Genomic DNA, 9,284 nt, shown 5'->3' with positions numbered 1-9,284 from the left:
TTTAAAAAAAGAACGAAAAAATAGGCCAAAAAACGCCCAAAACTTCATTATTACACGCCCCCCTTATCCCCGGGCGGACCTCCCGGGCCTTGTAGAGATTCACACCTTGTATGTACACACCTAAAATAAGGGGTCTATGTATGCAACCTACAGAGCACTAACTTTAACCAGATCAAAATTCGGCAAAAAAACCCATAGACTTTTAACGTTGGGTGCGCCAAGGTCCATAACTCTTGAACGAAAAGTTCGATCCTCAAAATTCTTTCTGATCCATAATCGGGGTGCAACCAGCTTTCAAACGATGCCCATAGTATGAAGGTCACTTTAGTATGAATAATGCCCCCTTTACTTGCCACTTCCTAGCCAAGAAAATCTTGAAGTGGGAACTTCACCAGTACTAGGGATAAAGTCCTGGATTTTGATTTTTTTAATTAGGGGACAGGTTTATGGAACCGTATATTGGGTGGACCGGTATGATTTGGCTATGAGTTTGGCACCCGGAAACTTGGTTTTACCACCCACAATTTGACCTTCACCCCCATAATACATTTGTTCAAGTTCAACTCTCAACAAATTCATACAATATGAGGACTTAACCATTTGATGAAATATATTAAGCATATATTGTTACCGAATTGTACCCAACCTCATCAAAAGTAAGTCATACGTAAAGCTTAAAATTAATACGATAACTTTTTGTAAATAACAAGGCACGGTTACAAGAAATAACTCGTTCACCATGAGGCATAAAATGCCAATGAAACGCATATAATCATATTGTTAACATAAAATAATTTTGCATAGAATAACATAAAAATCGTCAATCAAGTGTTCACGATCGTTCCTCCATAAGTTTTGACCCAATACAACACCATATCAAACTTAAAAATCTTGCATAAACAATATATAGATCGAAATTGAAGCGCTCAGTCAAATTCTTCTCTGAAGTTACTTCAATCTTGTTTGTATGATAGAGAATCATTGTTTACTTTATAAGAATACTTGAACCCCAGTATAAGTTTCAGGAGAGAAATTAAGCTAGTGTTTTATTTATCTAGCGGAAACCTTTACGCAATTCATTTAACCCAGTTTTCCCACAGTGCGGCTCATCAATAAACAACATGAGACCTCTGCCTAGTCAACTGGCGCTAATATATGAGACGACTATGACAAATGACGCACTACCAACAAACACACATATTGCACGTCTTTTTTTGAAATTACCGTGTTGTTTGAAAATATGTTATGGGCATCGTGCCCCTCCCATTTAGCACTGTCAGTTTTGTTCAATTCCTAAAGCAATTGTTCAAATGACACCATAGTTTACAAACTCTATCCAAAAAGACACACATGTTAGGGGCTGAGTATCGGTGCCTACCAATCTCATATCTGACCTAGATTTATTTATAACGAATTCCAAATAAAACAACACTAAACATCTATTTGAATCTCGCTATAGTAAAACGGTGTTTAATGCATGTGCGTGCAGTGTCGTATCGCACAGACTTATTTGTTACGACACTTTTCGCCGAAACTGTATTTTCGTTTAGAATAGACTTCCTTTGAACTACACAATGCATAAGACCGTAAATTACTGTCTGAGATAAGCCTGCGCGGACTTCACAAGCCAACCTGGGACGACACTTTACGCACATGCTAATGTTGGATGTTAGGTTTATGCCTTCTCATTACCATTGTCGTGCTCGGAGGTGTGACAATTTTCGTCGCCTTCATGATTGCGATGATTGGTGGAACGCTTATACAGGTACGCACAAACATATGGGCCGTGCTCTGTGAAAACGGGGTTTAATGTATGTGCGTAAAGACTCTTTCCGCGTTCGTGATATTTTGCGTTAAACGAAAGTCTCTTCCCAGCTAAAATCCAGTTAAGACGGAAAGTGTCGTTCCTGATTAGCCTGTGCTAATTGATCGCTGAACTGAGCCTGTATATGCGCATGCAAAATTGAAGGGTCTTGTCCACAGTTTCGTGAAAAGTGTCAATTATTTAAGAAAGAATGTGTATATTATGTTGAAACAAGCAAAATAGCACTCCGGACTTTTACTAATCGTTAAAATATTGCTTCATTAATGAGCAATCATCGATACTTTCGAAAATCTTTGAGGACTAGCACAGTGTGTATGTTACTGTTTCGTTTTTCAATAATAAATCCAGCGTGGAGAATTAATACATTATCTTATGCTTCAACAGACGTTCGAAAACCGGTATTTCAATATGTTTTAGCCAAATGTTTGTTATTTCTATTTTAATAAGTTAAAACTATTAAACAAATAATATATTAGTACGTAAACAGTGTTCATGATGTTTGTTAAAAATACGAACATCTGTGATTAAGTTCCTTGAAACCGTATCCTCCCAAAAACCCGTGCTCTAAAATATCCATTTCATCTCTAACGGTTGGCTACCTCATTGTGCAAGATTCCCGTGCCCGAACGTACATGCCGACTGTGGTTGATGACTTATTTGGAAAGATTCCCAGTGTAGTCAATACAAACATAGGTCGCCATTGCGTAGTGGATATGGTGTCCGCCTAGCGACCGGTAGATCATGGGTTCAATACTCACTGTGGGAGCGTTCTTTAGATCTCCTCACCCCCCAGAGACAGCAAGTATTAGGTTCTAGTCCCAGGAAACGGACTCGAGAGCTTTGCGAATAAGCGGTAGGCATTCTATGCAATCGAGCTGAAATAAATGGGTTTGAGCCGAACGTAGTACACACAGCTACTGTACAGAGTGAATAATTATTAGAATAATGCATTCAAATGATAAACGTTACGGTAAGTACATGTATTGTTAATTTAATCCGACTGAAATGAGAATTAAAAAAAAACGTTTTATATTACTTTGATAAACGTGTTTAATGCGATGATAAATTGCTTGACAACTAAATTAAGTTGTATCTGCTTGCTTTTCAAATATTGTTGGTGCATTTACAATAAATCGTGTTACATTACACACAACTTTGACAACTAGCATGAACTTACTTAAAGATTGAAATCAAGCCGTGTTGCAGTTACTGCACCCTTAGCCTATTTTTAAGCCGCTCTGGGAAAAGTGGACTAAATGCATGTGCGTTAAGTGTCGACCCAGATTAGCGTCTTCATGTTGCACAGTATTATTAGCGACATCACCTTCCGTTTGTATTTTTTTGTATTTTTCGTTTAAAGTAAGTATCTTTTAAGCAAGCATCTTGGCGGAGAGTGTCGTCCCTGTTTAGCCTGTGCGAATGACATCGTAAGCATATGCTTTAAGCCCCGTTTTCGCAGAGTGTGTCTCATATTCACTATATTTCAGATCGCTGGAACTCTACCTGCCGCGTTTGGCGGACCATTGACGGGGATGTTCACGCTCGGCGCGTTCGTGTCCATGGGTGAATTCCCATAAGGTAATATTATCTATGATAATATTCAGCTTACCGTAACTCGCGTATGAGCCACGTTTTGAGAAAACAGGACTAATTGCATATGTGAAAATTGTCATTGCTGTCCGCACAGGCTAATCATGGACGACATTTTCCGGTTTCATAGAATTTGTCGTTTGTGGGGGGTCTGTTTTAAACGAAAATCCAGTTTTGGCTTAAAACGTCGTCACTGATTTTCTATTAGTCAACGACATTATGTTGCATTAAGCCCTGTTTATCAAAAAACGCTACTTTGGATTTGTCTAACTCGAGTGTAAGTTCTCCCAACGAAAACAGTCCTCGAAGTGTTGGTGTGTGTTCATAGTTTAGTCCTCGTAATATTGGTAAAACAAGCGCAGTCGTGTCATGTCAATTTACATCAGTAAGATATACGTTTATGTTGACTTGTTAATTGCGTATTTCGTATCAGTGTATACGTTAAACAAAATAGTATTGGGTCTTAACATATAGAAGGGCGATCTTGACCACTCGATCGACGATTTCTGCTTTCAAGTATGTTCACGAAAATATAACTCTTCTCACTGTTCTATTGTTTCCAAACAGAGGATTGAAAGAACATGTATCTTACTAATTAAACTTTTTTTTAAAAACAATATCACTAATTTTAAGGCGCTTCATCTGCTTTTAATGTCTCACGGTGAAAGTGTTATTTCTAGTTACCGAGTCTGGTTGTGAATATATTTACCAAAAAGTTTATTTTCTTCATTTTCAGATTTACGTAATACCTGCAGTTGATGAGATTGGGTACAAATAAGTAACAATCATTGCTTCACACAACCACGCGCTTTTTGCATAGCTTGTTGCAGATTGACTTGTAAAATAGTATGCATATAATTCCATTTACGTTAGATCAGTTTCATAAACAATATGTGTTTGTAATCAATTTAAAGGCAACCAGGGCTTCGATTTCAACTGGCTTTTCTGGGTATTGTTCAATTTCTGTATATTTTAGCAGGACGGAGTTTCTATTGTGTTTTCTGTTCACCTTTAAAAAAAGACAACTTATCGGGTGTTGAACTTTTTTTAGATCAAATAATTTCTGTCATCATTTTAATGTCATGATCCTCAAGATTTCTATGAACTGATGTCATCTCAAGATGCTGATATTGTTAGGAAAGTCTCTCTTTATGTGTACCACTTGATGTTATTGATACCTCATGAACATTGAAATTTGACACAACTCATACTGTTACAACTGTATTAATTACATGGTTTTTGGACCGGAGGCCTTTATTTTAAAATAAAGAATTCTGTTTTTATTGTGTTTTCTGTTCACCCTGCAAAAAGACAATGTATCAGGTGTTGAACTTTTTGAGATCAAATAATTTCTGTCATATCATTTTAATGTCATTTTGTTTTTGTATGTGATGGACTTTGTCGACTTTTGCGTAAACACTAAAGTCTGAGCTCAGTTGCCACACTGTTTTGTTCATTACCGTTATAACAACGACACAAGACAGATTATTATGGTATTTCAACAGATATCACCATATATTTATAGATAAGTGATAATTAAAATTTTCAACTGTACCAAGAAAGACCAAAACGACAAATTGTTCAGTCTGTTACTGTCAACAACATACACACACACGCCGTGTCTTCATTTTCTGATATTATGAGGACATTGGCACTCAACTTAAGGTTCTCCGATATTTTGAGGACTGGATTTTTTTATACTAGCACCGGTTTAGAAGCAAATCTGATTGGTCACTTTCAGCTCACAAGTAGACATTTGATTGGTTACCTCTACGCACACTTTATGAAGGAACTGTAAAAGGTGTGTGGCCAGATGCACAAACTCGTAACATGTCGACTTTATGGGGACCATTACGAAATTGCAAATTTCAAACGAAGTCCTTATCTAGATGATATTCCTGAAAAAAACATTTCGAGGACTCGAGGGTAAGTCCTCCCAACGAAAACAGTCCTCTGAGTGTTGGTGTGTGTCAATAGGGAAGTCCTCGTAACATTGGTAATACAAACGCACACACACACACACACACACACACACACACACACACACACACACACACACACACCCGCACACACACACACACACACACACACACACACACACACACACACACACACACACACACACACACACACACACACACACATACACACACACACACACACACACACACACACACAAACACACACACACAAACCGAACACAAACAACCACACACACACGCACACACTACAAGCACACACGTTCATACACACACAGGCACACACACGTTGACACACTCACACACACACACGCGCGCACACGAACCCGAGCGCACACCCCTTTACACGTACATGCACAACACACGCGCATTTCACGCGTGTCATAACGCGCGCACACACCAGCAAGCACAAACACACGCACCGAAAGACCCCTCACACACAATGTAATAGTTTGTATTGTTTTATTAGTATTAAATTAAAACACCAATCTTCAGTGTTATACATATACATTTTTGTCTCTCAGATCACAATCTTAATTAATTTGCGTATTTCCAGTGTACGGAAGTGCGCTTTTTTGTCTTTATTGCTGACAAGTCGTTTATTGTTGTTTTTTTGTGATTATTTCTTTTTACTTATTCATTTATATGGAATATTCATTCTTTTGTATCCCTTATTTTTGTTTCCTATTTTTATTTGTTTGTATGAACTTCTTATGTCTTATTATAGAAAGCAACGGGATATATTTTAAAATAGAAACTTACTGGACAAGCACATACAAATTACCATTCACATCACCCTCCACATACTTGAATGATTAAATTATGTACTTTAAATGTTAAAGGATTAAACAATAAAGACAAACGAATAAAAATCTTCAAATGGTTAGACGAAAAAAAAAAGCATATGCCTTTTACAAGAATGTCATTTGACACCTACTTTAGCACAAAACTTAAAAGATGAATGGGAAGGAGAAATCTATCTCAGTGGAGAACATACTAATAAACAAGGCATTGCCTTTCTGATAAAAAATAATATAGGGGTCACAGTCGATAACTTTAAGGAAATAATAATTGGCAGACAAGCAAGTATAGATATCAAAATACACGAAACACAAATAACATTAATCAACGTCTACGGCCCTAACATAGACGATTCCACATTTTAAGAAACATTACAATCCTTTATAATTAATAACCAAGATAAAAATATTATAATCGGTGGTGATTTCAATACTGTCCTGAACCCATTATTGGATAAAAAAAAATGGAAACCTTTATACTCATACTAAAAATAGAAACATTTTAAATAACATAATTGAAAACTACAATATGATAGATATCTGGCGTACAGTATACCCAAACGAAAGCAAATTCACCTGGCACTCAAACACAAAACCAACAATATTTTGTAGATTAGACAATTTTTTTAATATCTGAATCTCTTTGCAACATTATTGACACGTGTAACATAAAACCAGGATTTATGACTGAACACTCTCTAGTTGAACTTAAACTGCACAATATACAACCTGAAAGAGGCCCAGGATACTTTAAAATTAACAACAGCATCTTATTAGATACACAATATCAAACACAAATAAAACAGGAAATATTAAATACAGTTCAAAATAAAAAAGATGCAAACCCATACACCTTATGGGAAGTAATTAAAGGAAATATACGTAACACAACAATTAGATACACATCATTTAAAAAAAAACACACAAACTTGAAACTGAAACCATCAAAACCATTGAAACACTTGAAAATCAATTGCATCAAACACACACAAATGATACCACCGACATTGAAAACGAAATAACATTAAAAAAACAGATATAAGATGGAATCTATCATACACATCTCAATGGAATAATACTAAGAGCGCGTGCACAGCATGTTGAACATAATGAATAAAATACAAAATATTTCGCAAACATTGAAAAACGTAGAAGTAAACAAAAACCTGTACACAAATTAGTAGTCAATGGCAAAGATATAACAAACAGAACTCAAATACTAAAAGAACAACGTTTATTTTTCGAAACCCTCTATAAACGAAAAAATGTTGAAAATAACACCCTTTTTAAAAATACACATCACGCTTTAAACCAGGAAGAAAAACAACTGTGCGACGGATTGCTTAATGAATATGAATTTGGATTAGCCCTTAAAGAAATGAAAAATAGCAAAAGACCAGGATCTGATGGCATCACAATCGAATTTTATAAAATATTCTGGAATGATATAAAAACACATCTAATTAATTCACTTAACTTTTCATTTAACAACGAAAACTTAACTACGCTACAAAAAACAAGGTATTATATCACTTTTTCCAAAACCTGGAAAAAACTTAGAATCCTTATCAAACTGGCGCCCGGTTAGTTTACTAAACAATGATTATAAAATTGCAACTAAAAGTATAGCAAACAGAATAAAAAAAATATTACCATCAATAATTTCAAAATCTCAATCTGGTTTTATAAAAGGACGTTACATTGGTGAAAACGTTCGTCTTATCCAAGAATGCATAAACTATTTCAACAATTCAAATAATCCTGGTCTAATATTCTTTGCAGACTTTGAAAAGGCATTCGATTCGCTTGATCATTCATTTATGTTCTCTTGCTTAGAAAATATGAACTTTGGTGAAAGTCTCATTCAATGGGTCAAACTATTCTATACCGATATTAACAGTATAATCATTAACAATGGCTTCTTTTCAAACAGTTTTAACATCGAACGAGGGGTTCGACAAGGATGTCCACTCTCATCATCGCTATTTATTATTTGCATCGAGTATCTATCACATCACATCCAATCAAATAAACACATAAAAGGCATATCACTAGAAACTGAAGAAGAAATCAAACAATCCCTATTTGCTGACGATGCAACTTATTGTTTAAATGACAATAACGATTCTTTCCATAACCTAATAGAGTCGCTCACCCTTTACGGAATGACATCGGGTCTTAAACTCAACAAAAGTAAATGTACTGTACTACGAGTAGGTAAATTAAAACAAAGTAATGTTCAATATAAAAAAGAAACGAACTTTAATTGGACATCCGATGAAGCCACAACGTTAGGAATTACTTTCACAAATAATGAAAAGGATACAGTTCTTAAAAACATACTACCTAAATTACAGAATTTTAAAAACTGCTTAAAATCATGGCATCATCGTAAACTTACACTAATCGGAAAAAACACAGTATTGAAAACGTTTGCACTTCCTAAATTAATATATGTATTAACAGTTCTCCCAAATCCACCAAATGATGTTATTAACGATATAAAATCAGCAATATTTAATTTCATATGGGACTTATATGGGCCTGATAAAATAAAAAGAACTAAGTTAATTCAATCTCTAGAAAATGGAGGTATCCAGTTTACGAACATTGACTCATTCTTGAATGCAATCAAATGCAGCTGGGTTAAAAAATACCTAGATAATACAAATACGAGTAAATGGAAATTATTCTACCAGAAAATCCTAAAAAAATATGGTGACTCCTTACTCTTTGAATGTAACATCAGCAATACTATCTTACATGAAATTGCAAACGAAAACATATTTCTGTCTGATGTTCTATCAGCGTGGAGTGATGTCACTCATAATTTAGACACCCAAACCAGCAGTAAAACAATTTTATGGAATAATAAAGACATAACTTCAAACAATAAGACGTTTTTCTATAAAGACTGGTTTGAACGAAGCATAAAATATGTCCACCAATTATATGACTACAGAATTAAGGATTTCTACTCTTTTGATAATATATGCTACATATACGGAATACCTTCAAATAATTTTCTGAAGTACTACACCCTAATCAAAAGCATACCCATACATATTAAATCTGAAATCAATACAAATA

The sequence above is a fragment of the Dreissena polymorpha genome, chromosome 10 (assembly GCF_020536995.1).
Source record: "Dreissena polymorpha isolate Duluth1 chromosome 10, UMN_Dpol_1.0, whole genome shotgun sequence".
Lineage (NCBI taxonomy): Eukaryota > Metazoa > Mollusca > Bivalvia > Myida > Dreissenidae > Dreissena > Dreissena polymorpha.
Note: the sequence above shows the minus strand (reverse complement) of the source record.